The sequence below is a fragment of the Oncorhynchus mykiss genome, chromosome 8 (assembly GCF_013265735.2).
Source record: "Oncorhynchus mykiss isolate Arlee chromosome 8, USDA_OmykA_1.1, whole genome shotgun sequence".
Lineage (NCBI taxonomy): Eukaryota > Metazoa > Chordata > Actinopteri > Salmoniformes > Salmonidae > Oncorhynchus > Oncorhynchus mykiss.
The window spans coordinates 58435915-58453414 of record NC_048572.1 but is presented as its reverse complement, the minus strand read 5'-3'; the positions used below and the strand labels follow the sequence as shown (position 1 = coordinate 58453414).

Below are 17500 nucleotides of genomic sequence, written 5' to 3'. Positions count from 1 at the left end.
AACTACTTATGTAAATATCTGTTTTTTTTTATATCTAAATGTGCAAACATTTATTAAAACCTGTTTTCACTTCGTCATGGGGTATTGGGGTATTGTGTGTAGATTGACGAGGAAAAAATATGTATTTAATCAAATTTAGAATAAGGCTGTAACGTAACACAATGTGGAAAAGGGGTCTGATTACTTTCCAAATGTACTGTAAACACACATACAGAACATTAGGACTACCTCCTTAATATTGAGTTGCACCCCCTTATTTGCCCTCAGAACAGCCTCAATTCGTCAAGTCATGGACCCATGTTGACTCCAATGCTTCCCACAATTGTGTCAAGTTAGCAGGATATCCTTTAGGTGGTGGACCGTTCTTGATACACATGGGAAACTGTTGAGAGTGAAAAACTCAGCAGCGTTGCAGTTCTTGACACAATCCGGTGCGTCTGGAACCTCCTCCATGCTTCATGGTGGTAATCACACGTGCAGAGATCATCCGTTCACCTTCTCTGTGTCCTACAAAGACACGGCAGTTGGAACCAAAAATTTCAAATTTGGACTCATCAGACCAAAGAACAGATTTCTAGCGGTCTAATGTCCATTGCTCGTGTTTCTTGGCCCAAGCAAGTCTCTTCTTCTTATTGGTGTCCTTTAGTAGTGGTTTCTTTGCAGCAATTCAACCATGAAGGCCTGATTCACACAGTCTCCTCTGAACAGTTGATGTTGAGATGTGTCTGTTACTTGAACTCCGTGAAGCATTTATTTGGGCTGCAATTTCTGAGGCTGGTAACTCTAATTAACTTATCCTCTGCAGCAGAGGTAACTCTGGGTCTTCCTTTCCTGTGGCGGTCCTCATGAGAGACAGTTTCATCATAGCTCCTGATGGTTTCTGCGACTGCACTTTAAGAAACTTTCAAAGTTCTTGAAAATGTCCAGATTGACTGACCTTCATGTCTTAAAGTAATGATGGACAGTTGTTTCTCTTTACTTATTTGAGCTGTTCTTGCTATAATATGGACTTGGTCTTTTACCAAATAGGGGTATCTTCTGTATACCAACCCTACCTTGTCACAACTTAGCTGATTAGCTGAAATGCATTCAAAAGGAAATAAAGTCCACGAATGAACTTTTAACAAGGCACCCCTTGTTACTTGAAATGCATTCCAGGTGACTAACTCATGAAGCTGGTTGAGAAAATGCCAAGAGTGTGCAAAGCTGTCATCAAGGCAAAGGGTGGCTACTTTGAAGAATCTCAAATATAGAATATATTTTGATTTATGTGACACTTTTTTGGTTACTACATGATTCCATATGTGTTATTTCATAGTTTTGATGTCTTCACTATTATTCTACAATGTTAAAAAAAAAAATGTAAAAACCTTGAATTAGTAGGTGTGTCCAAACGTTTGACTGGTACTGTATTTACAGGTAATATACATATAGAAGGATCAGATCAACCTTTGGTACATTTCTAATACACACAACTGCAACGTGTTTCGGCTGCTAGTCTTCATCAACGCTTCTTCACAAGCACGCACACACACGTCCCTGGTCCATGTAATTGCCTGTCCTGTCATCCCTGTCCCCATGTTGAGTGTAAATGATGATGTCTACGCAGAGCAAATACAACCTAGTCTGTCAGACAAACCTAGCAAACACACCCTATATCCTCCACTGCGTGTGTGTGGTGTGTGTGTCACCCTGAGATTAAGATGCTCTTCTCCCATGGCCACTGAAGCACAGCCAGCACGATTCACTGTCATTTTTCTCTCCTCTTTCCATTTCAGCTCCAGACTCCAGGGTCACAGTTCACCTCTCTCTCTCTCTCTCTCTCTCTCTCCCTCTCTCTCTCTCTCATTCTCTCTCATTCTTCTATTCCTCTTTTTTCAATGCTAGAAAAGATGTCACATTTACATGCAATTCAATTAGAGAGAAGTTGCAGAGGCCCTATCTGATAGCAATATCTAAAATAAGAGAGAATAATATTTTTTTTTTAAAATCAGTTGTTGAGGGCTATCAACTAGGTAGCTAGTAATCAGATTGTTCTCGCTTATTTTCTCCATGGTTCAGAGGGTTCAAACTTTGTCACAATGTTCCTACAACCTCCTATGTTAATTGCATTTAAGGGCTGTATTTCAGGAGTACATTAATCCACAGCCAAATCCTTTTGCATGCACACTGTACTTAGAGTGATAAAACCTTGCAAAGGAGAAGAGCGTAGGTCAAAGCCTAGATTTGACATCAATAACATTTGTTTCGTTTGCAGTTTTGTAGCATTAACTGTTCACAGAGGGACATTGGATTTCCACATGTCACATATCAGTTTGCAAATGTAAAAAATTGTTTATAATTGAGTTAATAAAGCCTCATTCGTTGGACTAGTAACCGAAAGGTTGCAAGATCGAATCCCAGAATTGACAAGGTAAAAATCTGTCGTTCTGCCCCTGACTAAGGCAGATAACCCACTGTTCCTAGGCCATCACTGAAAATAACAATTTGTTCTTAACTGACTTGCCTAGTTAAATAAAGGTCAAATAAACCGATTTTAAAATACAAACATGGTCTCTTTTTTGATTTCTTGAGTAAGGCAGCTCCAAAAAGCAGGTGTTTCAACCTAGCTCAGTGCTTTATGTGGTGGTGGGGCAGCCAGCGGAAAATGTAGGGGTTCGTAATATTCTCTAGTTGTGCCGTGATTGGCTCAGTGTTCCGTCACTCATGGGGACACTACGTCACCGCCAATTCTTAGGGTAGAACTCGAAAATTCATGCCCCTTGGGTGTCATAAAGTTACATTAGAAGTGCCTATCCAAGAAGGCTCAAGGTCATTGGCCACAGATAAAATGACGTCAAAATTATAAATATTCAACATTGGCCTTGCCGTCAATCCAGCATGACTTTTTGCCACGCTCAAAACAACTGTTAACTCGGATCTGGGAAATCTGACAGCAATGAGTTCAAGACAACTGGGAACTCAGGAAAAAATTAGCTCCAACTGGGAAAATACGTTTTGAGCGGTCATCCAACTCGGCTTACAACTCGACTTGCAAGTCAGGAACTCGGGCCTCTTTCTAGAGCTACGACTTGAAGATCACTGACGTCATCATGATTCAACTTTGCTTTTTCATAATTCCCAGTCGTCTTGAAAGCACCATAAATCCAGAGAATGACAGACTTTGATGACACAGTTTGATTACAAAATTTGCCCACGCCACCTTCCTGTTCAAATGAGCACAGCACAACAAGGTGAGTCCAAAAATGTATTGTATGCTGCTGCTAACATAATGTAATATGCCAGGGAGATATGTATACTGTAGCTAAGAAAGTAATACTAAGTGTATGTTGTGTAGTAAGCTGTTAGTAGCCCATGTGCCTCACCATGATAATTTTGTCTATTTTCCCCTCATAATTTCACCTACTGTTACTGTTCTGACTTGGTGGTGCACATGTAGCCTATAACCTGTTTTAGAGAAATGTAATCATTGAATATTGTAAGAGCTTTCATTGTCTGCTTATATGCCCCCTTTATTTATCCACGGTTCTGATTTGATGTACAGGGAGAAAACTGTAAGAACGGCCCATGTTCTGAATACTCAGGCTGTACATTTCAAAAGTGCTGAACAAATAGTTATATTGACTACGTTCGTCCTAGCTTGCTCATTAATGTCTTAATCAAAATTACGGATTGCCTCTTATCCGATTGTCGTCCCCTTATGCCATAGTTTGTACGTCTCAATAGTTATTAGAAACCACATTTGTTTAAGCAAGTCAGCTATATCAGCTATGTTTTTTTAAAGGCAGTAAGTGAGGCTGAATTAACTGTTTTCCTGCGAGACTAGGCTCTGCTGATAGCCAGGTAAGGTGTTGGGACTGCTGTTGGGACTCTGCTGTTGGGACTGCTGTTGTGGGCACCGTTATAGTTTAGCTTTTAGTGTTGTTTAGTTTAGTGTTTAGTGATGTATTGTTTAGTGATTGGCATGCAACCGCCCCCCCCCCCAGATTTACATGCTAAAATCTCCACCTCCCTCATCACTTCACTCTTTTTGTCCTTCATCCCCCTGACACCCCCCACCTATGCTCCATGTACCCCATCCTGTGTGTGTTGTGTGTGTGTGTGTGTGTGTGTGTGTGTGTGTGTGTGTGTATGAATAATGGAAGTGTGTGTCTGGCCAGCAGATGGTCAGATGGTCAGCCAGGCTGTCTCCTATTTAAGACATGCGGAGAGCACATCAACGCCTGACGGGGACAGCCATCAATTTGACCAGCCTGATCATAACTCACACACACAAACACACACGCACACACACACACCCCATGAGACATCCATTAACTCATCCCTACCTACCCTCTCACACCTGTCATAGGCCAGGACACAGACTTTCACTTCCATTTCCCTTAATCTTCCCTTATATTCCACCCAATTTCACCTTCTCCCACCCCATCTCAACCCACCTCGCCCCCTTTTCCCCACACTACTCCATCCTTCTTCCCATCCCAACCACTGCCTTTCCTCTACTCCTTTTTGTATCCCAAACACTACGCTCTGGGTTACAGTGTGTCTACAGTGCCTTGCAAAAGTATTCATCCCCCTTGGCGTTTTTCCTATTTTGTTGCAATTACAACCTGTAATTTAAATGGATTTTATGTCATGGACATACACAAAAAAGTCCAAATTGGTGAAGTGAAATGAAAAAAATATATTAAAAAAAATTTAAAAATGGAAAAGTGGCATATGCATATGTACAGTTGAAGTCAGAAGTTTATATACACCTTAGCCAAATACATTTAAACCCAGTTTTTCACAATTCCTGACATTTAATCCTAGTAACAATTCTCTGTCTTAGGTCAGTTAGGATCACCACTTTATTTTAAGAATGTGAAATATCAGAATAATAGTAGAGAGAATGATTTATTTCAGCTTTTATTTCTTTCATCACATTCCCAGTGGGTCAGAAGTTTACATACACCCAATTAGTATTTGGTAGCATTGCCTTTCAATTGTTTAACTTGGGTCAAATGTTTCGGGTAGCCTTCCACAAGCTTCCCACAGCAAGTTGGGTGAATTTTGGCCCATTCCTCCTGACAGAGCTGGTGTAACTGAGTCAGGTTTATAGGCCTCCTTGCTCGCACACGCTTTTTCAGTTCTGTCCACAAATTCTCTATAGGATTGAGGTCAGGGCTTTGTGATGGCCACTCCACTACGTTGACATTGTTGTCCTTAAGCCATTTTGCCACAACTTTGGAAGTATGCTTGGGGTCATTGTCCATTTGGAAGACCCATTTGCGAACAAGCTTTAACTTCCTGACTGATATCATGAGATGTTATATCAATATAGCCACATAATTCTGCATCATGATCATCTATTTTGTGAAGTGCACCAGTCCCTCCAGCAGCAAAGCACCCCCACAACATGATGCTGCCACCCCCGTGCTTCACGGTTGGGATGGTGTTCTTCGGCTTGCAAGCGTCCCCCTTTAATCTCTAAATATAACGATGGTCATTATAGCCAAACAGTTCTATTTTTGTTTCATCAGACGAGAGGACATTTCTCCAAAAAGTATGATCTTTGTCCCCATGTGCAGTTGCAAACCGTAGTCTGGCTTTTTCATGGCGGGTTTGGAGGAGTGGCTTCTTCCTTGCTGTGCTGCGTTTCAGGTTATGTCAATATAGAACTAGTTTTACTGTGGATATAGATACTTTTGTGCCTGTTTACTCCAGCATCTTCATAAGGTCCTTTGCTGTTGTTCTGGGATTGATTTGCACTTTTCGCACCAAAGTACATTCATCTCTAGGAGACAGAACGTGTCTCCTGCCCTGAGCGGTATGATGGCTGCGTGGTCCCATGGTGTTTATACTTGCGAACTATTGTTTGTACAGATGAACGTGGTACATTCAGGCGTTTGGAAATTGCTCCCAGGATGAACCAGACTTGTTGAGGTCTACAATTTTTGTGGAGGTCTTGGCTGATTTCTTTTGATTTTCTCATGATGTCAAGCAAAGAGGCACTGAGTTGGAAGGTAGGCCTTGAAATACATCCACAGGTACACCTCCAATTGACTCAAATTATGTCAATTAGCCTATCAGAAGCTTCTCATGCCATGACATAATTTTCTGGAATTTTCCAAGCTGTTTAAGGCACAGTCAACTTAGTGTATGTAAACGTCTGACCCACTGGAATTGTGATATACTGAATTATAAGTGAAATAATCTGTCTGTAAACAATTGTTGGAAAAATTACTTGTGCCATGCACAAAGTAGATGTCCTGACCGACTTGTCAAAACTATAGTTTGTTAACCTCTTGTAACTAGGGGGCACTTTTTTATTTTTGAAAAAATAACATTCCCAATATAAACAGCCTATTTCTCAGAACCAGATGCTAGAATATGCATATAATTGACAGCTTAGGATAGAAAACACTCTAACGTTTCCAAAACTGTCAAAATACTGTCTGTGAGTATAACAGAACTGATATTGCAGGCGAAACCCTGAGGAAAATCCAATCAGGAAGTGCCTCTTATTTTGAAACCGTTGTTTTCCTATGCATCCCTATTGGCCATTGAAAGGCATATCAACGAGATTCCTTTTTCTACGTATTCCCTAAGGTGTCTATAGCCTTTAGATGTATTTTCACACCTTTATGTTGAAGAATGAGCGTAAACGACCACATTGCATAAGTGGCCAGCTGAGGGCTCTCAGAGTGATTCTTGCGTAAAAGACAGAGGTAGTAATTTTTCCTCTCGCTCCTACTGAAAGCCAATGATATATTATTGAATAGATATTTGAAAAACACCTTGAGGATTGATTATAAAAAACGTTTGCCATGTTTCTGTCGATATTATGGATATAATTTGGATTTTTTGTTTGTTGCCGTTGTCATGACAACTATTTCTGGTGGATTTCTCAACATAACGTGACCAACAAACGGAGGAATTTTGGGTATTAAAATCATCTTTAAGGAACAAAAGGAACATTTGCTGTCTAACTGGGAGTCTCGTGAGTGAAAACATCCGAAGATCATCAAGGTAAACGATTAATTTGATTGCTTTTCTGATTTTCGTGACCAAGTTTCCTGCTGCTAGCTGGACATAATGCTATGCTAGGCTATCGATAAACTTACACAAACGCTTGTCTTGCTTTGGCTGTAAAGCATAATTTAAAAATGAGATGACAGGGTGATTAACAAAAGGCTAAGCTTTGTTTCGCTATATTTCACTTGTGATGTCATGAATATGAATATTTTCTAGTAATATTTTTTGACCATTGCGCTATGCTAATTAGTGTAGTTCTTCAAAGTGGTAGGCATGTTGTGTAAATTAAACGATATAAACCCCCAAAAAATCCATTTGAATTCCAGATTGTAAGGCAACAAAACAGGAAAAATGCCAAGGGGGGTGAATACTTTCGCAAGCCACTGTATTTGGGAGCTAGGACCATAGAACTCTGCAGCAACTAAATTCCCTTTTCTGCCATAAATCTGAATCTCAATCAGCACCTAAATCTGCACCTATCTACACCCTACTCACTATCGCTCTCCCCTAGCACCCTACCCTCAGCACCATACCCCAGCGCCATACAGCGTCCTCTCCCTTTCTCCCCTACCCCTATCCCCTGCTACTCCTAACACCCATCCCACAAGCCTGTGCGCCATCCCTGACCTGTGGAGTCACAAGCGCTAACCCAGACTCTCATTCAAACACAGTCAACCGATGCACAGCCACACTCTTTTTTTCACTCTCCACACACAATTGCCCTCTTTCCCTCTATATCTCCACTCGCTCGAGTCTCCCTTAATCCTACACGCCCCCCTTTGCCTCCCTCAACTGAAAGCCACCCCCTCCTCTTACTCCTTCCCCCTCTCCTTCCCCAGCTCTCCTTTCCCCCTCTCGGTCCACTCTAAGGTTTCTCTAATCTCTCATTGCCAAAACGGAAAACCCTCCACTCCATCCCTCTCCTTTTCCTCTGTTTCTATTCTTGACATTCGTCCCACGCCCCCTTTCCTCCCTTCCTCTTCTCTTCTCCATCTGAGGCTGTTTTCTCCAGACTCCAAAGAACACAGTGGCCACTGTGTGTGTCTGTCTGAGCCATTACCTTTCACGCCTGCTTGCCCCCGGCCTGCTGCATGGCTGAATGGCAGAGGTCAAAGGGCACTCTCCTCTGTGGGACACCATATTTAATTCATCATCACTGAGCAGCTGTGTGTGTGTGTGTGTGTGTGTGTGTGTGTGTGTGTGTGTGTGTGTCTACATGTGGTCAACTGACATATCATGGTTTTGAAGTGCACTATATAGGGAATAGGGTGCCATTTAGGACACAGTCAGTATGTCCGGAGGAAGATGTAATCCACTTCAAACCTACTGTATTTATACAGACCATTATATCAATGTGATTTTACATACATCCTCCTTATATAACATGTTATCCTATGTGCTACGTATATGCCTAGTTTATCATTTGCTTTGTTATACTGTATACACTTTCATGTCATTTCTGCTCATCGTATAAGGCACTCAAGCATGTTTTTGACAGAGATCCTATAACAAAATGCTGCAGTTTTAAGCCTTGGGCTGTTACCGTATATAAATACCCCCTAACGTCTGCAATCGACTCTGTTTGACATCGCTATGACCTCTCACCCTCTGTAAATGTGTGCCTGGTGATCTAGCCTCATCTTCCAACGTATCTCTCAGACGTATCATTGCCTTGAGCAGATCTGCACCGGGCGCTATAAACACACAGACAGAGCAAGGGTGCTGTGTTCCTCTGTTAACTTCCACTAGTGAGACCGCATTCTCCCTGCAGCAAGGCTCAATCCCTGAACCCTTACAGCGAGAACAGCTTAAAAACAACTCTGAGAAGAGACAAGAGACAATAACTCCTTGGTACTTAGCCTTGCTTTACTGAACGAGCCTCAATGAAATAGAAATAGAACTACTCAAGTCTTTACTATAAGATTCTGGGTCAAAACCACTAGCTGTGTCTTCACACTTTCCTGCAAGAATCGTACAAACAAAGAACCCTGACTGTCTTCAAATATCAACAACCCTGCAGGTATATGTTGCCCTTAAACCCAGATCTACTATCAGCTTACCTTCCTCAGATGCTAGTTTTAACCATTAGGGAAAAAAACAGAAAACTGACCTTGGATCAGCGACCAGGGAGAACTCCTACTCTACTTCATGCAGTACCCACTATCCTACAGAATAAAAACAGCATTTCATTGCGCGTTTGAGTGAATGTGTAGTTGGAGCTAAATTCTTGAGTAGATGCAGTAGAGTGAGTAAGTGTGTGTGTGTGTGTGTATGTGTGTGTGTGTGTGTGTGTGTGTGTGTGTGTGTGTGTGTGTGTGTGTGTGTGATGTAGCTCACTAGGGTGCGAGAGCTCCACTCAATGTAGTACTGAGGCAATCTGACATCCAACATCATGCATAGCTCTCCTGTTACGGTGCGTGAATGAGGACCCAAAAGCGAATTAACGTAAACAGAGCTTCTTTAATAACAAAACAAAACGTAGGCTCAGATGGACCGGCAGGTTCCGACAGGACAGGACAAGGTTGCAGCAAACATGACGATAGTCTGGTTCAGGCATGAACAACACAAACAAGAATCCGACAAGGACAGGAGCAGGAACAGAGAGAGATATAGAGACCTAATCAGAGGGAAAAAGGGAACAGGTGGGAAAAGGGGTGACGAGGTAGTTAGGAGACAAGGCACAGCTGGGGAAAAGAGGGGGAGAAAAGGTAACCTAACAACGACCAGCAGAGGGAGACAGGGTGAAGGGAAAGGACAGAAACAAGACACAACATGACAGTACATGACATCTCCGTAATGGCTGTGAGATTTTGAGGCTCCTCGACCTGTAGGAAAGGCTCTCATTTTTCTTTTACTTTTAGGGAACTGCCCCTTTTAATTGCACTTTTTGTTTGACTGTCTGTTTAACTGCAGGCACCTCTAGGCAATAGAGATGTACAGAGAGAGCAACGTCTCATCAGTCCTCTATAGAGTCCCACAGTGGAGGTGTCATAATACCCATAAAAATGGTTCCAATTGTTTTCCCGTAATGCTGTGATCAAGTGGTTGTAATCTTGGATTGAGCAAACCTTCCCATACAATTCTGATAACTCCACGAAAGACATAACTCTACTATATAATTAAAAAACTAAATACCCTCTTCAAACATATTTTCCATAGTGTGGCACATCATTTAATTGTCAGCCATTTTTTCTGTTACTGCAAGTTAGTGCTAGTTTGACCACCAGAGGGCATCTTTGAGAATCATTTGATAGTCTTCCATTTTGGCATTACCAGAGACAGAGAGGGCACTCGGGAGACAGGGGTTCAATTCCCCGACAGGGAGGAATGAGAATGCCGTTCTTGTAAATAAGAGTTTGTTCTTAACTGATTCCATATGTGTTATTTCAATGTGGGGATCTCATGTGTGGTAATAACTACAATACATGTATATAGGACTTGCATCCTTGGCACAATAAAGTCATTATATTCTACTCAATCCATAGGCTTCATTAATGCCATTCAGACTTGAAGTCGATACAACAACTATAATAGCTGAGGTTCACAGATAGGTTCTGAACTAATTTTCATTCCAAACATTTTAGGGTCCATACACAGATCGGCTATATACTGTAGCTAGCTACACATCCAAAGTCATACAGTTATTTTTTCCTCCACTACACAATAAGCAAGTAAATAGTTAGCTAGCTATGTTACTTCAGCTACATTGCACGACAAAGCAAGTTTACACAATTGTACATTCAATTTGCAGTAAATGCTTTAGCTAGCTAAATTCTTTACATCCACTGTTTCCCAAGACGACAGCCTGGTTTGCTTGTTTTCTCAGGAGTCCCTAAAACATTAAACAACATGAATTACAATGTTATACTCATGTCATTACACCAGCTAGCAAGCTGGCTAATGTTAGCTAGTCAGCTAACTTGCTAAATAGCGATTTTTGTAAATTAACTTTATGACAAAAAAATATGCACGATCGTTTGCCTCGACATTAACTAACATATTCCTCTCAATTGTACATGTTTTGCTTGACTCGTTATGATGTTATAATTATTTACATTTGCTTTTGTCAATCATCTTTGCTGAAGAAAGTCACCAGGGATGGGTGGATCGTGTCAAATTCGTCATTGGAACCACTCGATATGATTGGTCATATAAAAGCCTTGGGACCCAAAATGCATAATTAGTGCTCTAACTCCCCCAGGTGGTGGTCTGGAGCAATGAAACAGTTTGGTACCTCTAAGTCCCGCGGTGTAAGCTTCGCAATTTTTAAAGGAGGAACCACTGTCCAATGATGTTTACATTTTTTGCACATTTGGAAATGATTTGGATGACAGTTTGAGGGAAATAAATGACAGCTAAACCTCTCTAAACAGAAACCTCGGGTCTCTCTTCCTTGTCCTCTTACCGAGACATCCTGCATCAGCTCCTACCTCATTCAGTGTATTCAGAATAGGCAACCTGCCTGAACACTACCCTACAGTAAGATATAGTGTGTTTGACACAGAATTCCTTGCTAGAACTGTACATGCTCTAGGCAGAACATTTAAGACCTTTCAATGTCTGTAAATGTGGCTCAAGACTGAAGACAAAAGTTGCAGAAGGAACTACTGTACCATAGCTAAAGTCCATGTCTCTGTCGTATTCTGTCACAGTGGTATGTTTACAGTCAGCAGGGAGGTAAAACTATCACGTTACCAGGTCGGAAATGTTTTATTTGCCTTCATCAGTGAGAAGGGGTTTTGTATTACTGTGTCTTTTTAAAGGTGCAAAATGCAGGAATCGCTCCACCATTTCCTGACTGCTAACATTCTAATAGTTTGTCTAATTTCAGTTTGTGACAGAACAAACACTCAGAATGTAGATAATCATTGTACCATCTAAAACGCTGTGAAATATATTTTCAATATCCAAAAATATTGTAAACTCAGCAAAAAAAGAAATCCTCTCACTGTCAACTTTGTTTTCAGCAAACTTAACATGTGTAAATATTTGTATGAACATAACAAGATTCAACAATTGAGACATAAACTGAACCAGTTCCACAGACATGTGACTAACAGAAATTTAATAATGTGCCCCTGAACAAAGGGGGGTAAAATGAAAAGTAACAGTCAGTATCTGGTGTGGCTACCAGATGCATTAAGTACTGCAGTGCATCACCTCCTCATGGACCAGATTTGCCCGTTCTTGCTGTGAGATGATACCCCACTCTTCCACCAAGGCACATGCAAGATCCCAGACATTTCTGGGGGGAATGGCCCTAGCCCTCACCCTACAATCCAACAGGTCCCAGACGTGCTCAATGGGATTGAGATTCGGGCTCTTCGCTAGCCATGGAAGAACACAGACATTCCTGTCTTGCAGGAAATCACGCACAGAACGAGCAGAATGGCTGGTGGCATTGTCATGCTGGAGGGTCCTTTCAGGGTGAGCCTGCAGGAAGGGTACCACATGAGGGAAGAGGATGTCTTCCCTGTAACACACAGCGTTGCCTGCAATGACGACAAGCTTAGTCCAATGATGCTATGACACACCGCCCTAGACCATGACGGACCCTCCACCTCCAAATTTATCTCGCTCCAGAATACAGGCTTCGGTGTAACGCTCATTCCTTCGACGATAAATGCGAATCCGACCATCAACCCTGATGAGACAAAACCGCAACTCGTCAGTGAAGAGCACTTCTTTGCCAGTCCTGTCTGGTCCAGTGACGGTGGGTTTGTGCCCATAGGCGACGTTGTTGCCAGTGATGCCTTACAACAGGCCTACAAGCCCTCAGTCCAGCCTCGCTCAGCCTATTGCGGACAGTCTGAGAACTGATGGAGGGATTGTGCGTTCCTGGTGTAACTCGGGCAGTTGTTGTTGCCATCCTGTACCTGTCCCACAGGTGTGATGTTCAGATGTACAGCTCCTGTGCAGGTGTTGTTACACGTGGTCTGCCACTGCGGGGACGATCAGCTGTCCGTGCTGTCTCCCTGTAGTGCTGTCTTAGGCGTCTCACAGTATGGACATTGCCATTTATTGCCCTGGCCACATCTGCAGTCCTCATGCTTCCTTGCAGCATGCCTAAGGCACGTTCATGCAGATGAGCAGGGACCATGGGCATCGTTCTTTTGGGGTTTTTCAGAGTCCGTAGAAAGGCCTCTTTAGTGTCCAAATTTTTCATAACTGTGACCTTAATTGCCTACCATCTGTAAACTATTAGTGTCTTATTGACCGTTCCACAGGTGCATGTTCATTAATTGTTTATGGTTCATTGAACAAGCATGGGAAACGGTGTATAAACCCTTTACAATCAAGATCTTAAAGTTTTATGAACTATTTTTGTAAGATGGTCCTGAAAAAGGGACGTTTCTTTTTTTGCTGAGTTTATTTTTAACCGAAAGTCAAATATGCGAAAACAAAACTTAAGAACGGGAGGCATAGAAATATCGCAAATATACCAGGTGACAGGGGGGCAGTATTGAGTAGTTTGGATGAATAAGGTGCCCAGAGTAAACTGCCTGCTACTCTGACCCAGATGCTATTATATGCATATTATTAGTAGCATTGGATAGAAAACACTCTGAAGTTTCTAAAACTGTTTGAATGATGTCTGTGAGTATAACAGAACTCATATGGCAGGCGAAAACCTGAGAAAAATCCAAAAAGGAAGTGGGAAATCTGAGGTTTGTAGTTTTTCAACTCTTTGCCATTCCAATATACAGAGTAAATGGGGTCATATTGCAGTCTTTAGAACTTTGTTTGAGGCTTCTACTGTGAAGTGGGGGCGAATGAGAGCTGATTGAGCCAGGTGTCTGGCAGAGTGCCATAGGCTCTGAGGCGCGGTCATGAGAGACTTCAAATCAAATCAAATCAAATTTTATTTGTCACATACACATGGTTAGCAGATGTTAATGCGAGTGTAGCGAAATGCTTGTGCTTCTAGTTCCGACAATGCAGTAATAACCAACAAGTAATCTAACTAACAATTCCAAAACTACTGTCTTGTACACAGTGTGAGGGGATAAAGAATATGTACATAAGGATATATGAATGAGTGATGGTACAGAGCAGCATAGGCAAGATACAGTAGATGGTATCAAGTACAGTATATACATATGAGATGAGTATGTAAACAAAGTGGCATAGTTAAAGTGGCTAGTGATACATGTATTACATAAGGATACAGTCGATGATATAGAGTACAGTATATACGTATGCATATGAGATGAATAATGTAGGGTAAGTAACATTATATAAGGTAGCATTGTTTAAAGTGGCTAGTGATATATTTACATCATTTCCCATCAATTCCCATTATTAAAGTGGCTGGAGTTGAGTCAGTGTCAGTGTGTTGGCAGCAGCCACTCAATGTTAGTGGTGGCTGTTTAACAGTCTGATGGCCTTGAGATAGAAGCTGTTTTTCAGTCTCTCGGTCCCAGCTTTGATGCACCTGTACTGACCTCGCCTTCTGGATGATAGCGGGGTGAACAGGCAGTGGCTCGGGTGGTTGATGTCCTTGATGATCTTTATGGCCTTCCTGTGACATCGGGTGGTGTAGGTGTCCTGGAGGGCAGGTAGTTTGCCCCCGGTGATGCGTTGTGCAGACCTCACTACCCTCTGGAGAGCCTTACGGTTGAGGGCGGAGCAGTTGCCGTACCAGGCGGTGATACAGCCCGCCAGGATGCTCTCGATTGTGCATCTGTAGAAGTTTGTGAGTGCTTTTGGTGACAAGCCGAATTTCTTCAGCCTCCTGAGGTTGAAGAGGCGCTGCTGCGCCTTCTTCACAATGCTGTCTGTGTGAGTGGACCAATTCAGTTTGTCTGTGATGTGTATGCCGAGGAACTTAAAACTTGCTACCCTCTCCACTACTGTTCCATCGATGTGGATAGGGGGGTGTTCCCTCTGCTGTTTCCTGAAGTCCACAATCATCTCCTTAGTTTTGTTGACGTTGAGTGTGAGGTTATTTTCCTGACACCACACTCCGAGGGCCCTCACCTCCTCCCTGTAGGCCGTCTCGTCGTTGTTGGTAATCAAGCCTACCACTGTTGTGTCGTCCGCAAACTTGATGATTGAGTTGGAGGCGTGCGTGGCCACGCAGTCGTGGGTGAACAGGGAGTACAGGAGAGGGCTCAGAACGCACCCTTGTGGGGCCCCAGTGTTGAGGATCAGCGGGGAGGAGATGTTGTTGCCTACCCTCACCACCTGGGGGCGGCCCGTCAGGAAGTCCAGTACCCAGTTGCACAGGGCGGGGTCGAGACCCAGGGTCTCGAGCTTGATGACGAGCTTGGAGGGTACTATGGTGTTGAATGCTGAGCTGTAGTCAATGAACAGCATTCTCAGATAGGTATTCCTCTTGTCCAGATGGGTTAGGGCAGTGTGCAGTGTGGTTGAGATTGCATCGTCTGTGGACCTATTTGGGCGGTAAGCAAATTGGAGTGGGTCTAGGGTGTCAGGTAGGGTGGAGGTGATATGGTCCTTGACTAGTCTCTCAAAGCACTTCATGATGACGGAAGTGAGTGCTATGGGGCTGTAGTCGTTTAGCTCAGTTACTTTAGCTTTCTTGGGAACAGGAACAATGGTGGCCCTCTTGAAGCATGTGGGAACAGCAGACTGGTATAGGGATTGATTGAATATGTCCGTAAACACACCGGCCAGCTGGTCTGCGCATGCTCTGAGGGCGCGGCTGGGGATGCCGTCTGGGTCTGCAGCCTTGCGAGGGTTAACACGTTTAAATGTCTTACTCACCTCGGCTGCAGTGAAGGAGAGACCGCATGTTTTCGTTGCAGGCCGTGTCAGTGGCACTGTATTGTCCTCAAAGCGGGCAAAAAAGTTATTTAGTCTGCCTGGGAGCAGGACATCCTGGTCCGTGACTGGGCTGGATTTCTTCCTGTAGTCCGTGATTGACTGTAGACCCTGCCACGTGCCTCTTGTGTCTGAGCCGTTGAATTGAGATTCTACTTTGTCTCTGTACTGACGCTTAGCTTGTTTGATAGCCTTGCGGAGGGAATAGCTGCACTGTTTGTATTCGGTCATGTTACCAGACACCTTGCCCTGATTAAAAGCAGTGGTTCGCGCTTTCAGTTTCACGCGAATGCTGCCATCAATCCACGGTTTCTGGTTAGGGAATGTTTTAATCGTTGCTATGGGAACGTCATCTTCAACGCACGTTTTAATGAACTCGCACACCGAATCAGCGTATTCGTCAATGTTGTTGTCTGACGCAATACGAAACATGTCCCAGTCCACGTGATGGAAGCAGTCTTGGAGTGTGGAGTCAGCTTGGTCGGACCAGCGTTGGACAGACCTCAGCGTGGGAGCCTCTTGTTTTAGTTTCTGTCTGTAGGCAGGGATCAACAAAATGGAGTCGTGGTCAGCTTTTCCGAAAGGGGGGCGGGGCAGGGCCTTATATGCGTTGCGGAAGTTATATTTAGACTTAGCTCTCGTTCCATTGCTTTTCTACAGACATAGGAATTCTCCGGTTGGAACATTATTGAACATTTATTATTTATTATTATTAAAACATCCTAAAGATTGATTGTATACTTAGTTTGACAAGTTTCACGGGAGGTAATATAACTTTTTGAACTTTTCGTCCGACATTCAGCTGGACCTGAACGCGCGCTAACAAAAGAAGCTATTTGGACATAAATGATGAGCTTTATCGAACAAATCAAACATTTATCATGGAACTGGGATTCCTGGGAGTGCATTCTGATGAAGATCATCAAAGGTAAGTGAATATTTATAATGCTATTTCTGACTAATGTTGACTACACAATATGGCGGATATCTTTTTGGCTGCTTTGTTGTCTGAACGCTGTACTCAGATTATTACATGGTTTGCTTTTTCCGTAAAGTTTTTTTGAAATCTGACACAGCGGTTGCATTAAGGAGCAGGTTCTCTCTAATTCCATGTATAACACTTGTATTTTCATCAACATTTATGATGAGTATTTCTGTGAATTGATGTGTCTCTCTGCACAATCACCGCATGTTTTAGAACTACTGAACATAACATGCCAATGTAAAATGAGATTTCTTGATATAAATATGCACTTTATCGAACAAAACATACATGTATTGTGTAACATGATGATGAGTGTCATCTGATGAAGATCATCAAAGGTTAGTGATTAATTTTATCTCTATTTCTGCTTTTTGTGACTCCTCTCTTTGGCTGGAAAATGGCTGTGTTTTTCTGTGAGTTGGTGGTGACCTAACATAATCGTTTGTGGTGCTTTCACTGTGAAGCATTTTTGAAATCAGACACTGTGGCTGGATTAACGAGAATTTTATCTTTAAAATGGTGTCAAATGCTTGTATGCTTGAGGAATTTTAATTAAGAGATTTTTGTTGTTTTGAATTTGGCACCCTGCACTTTCACTGGCTGTTGGCGAGGTGGGATGCTACCGTCCCACATATCCCAGAGAGATTTTAACAACAGTATTTATTTTGGAGAACCGTCATCAAGTTCTTTCTGGAAATAAAATGATGAAAT

At 42.6% G+C, this 17500-nt stretch overlaps 1 protein-coding gene across 2 annotated transcripts in view; it reads right to left on the bottom strand.

Moving 5' to 3' along the window:
- LOC110530233 (ephrin type-B receptor 1) overlaps positions 1-17500 on the bottom strand; it is a 314785-nt gene that overhangs the window by 196564 nt on the left and 100721 nt on the right. The gene's annotated exons all lie outside the window — the stretch shown is intronic.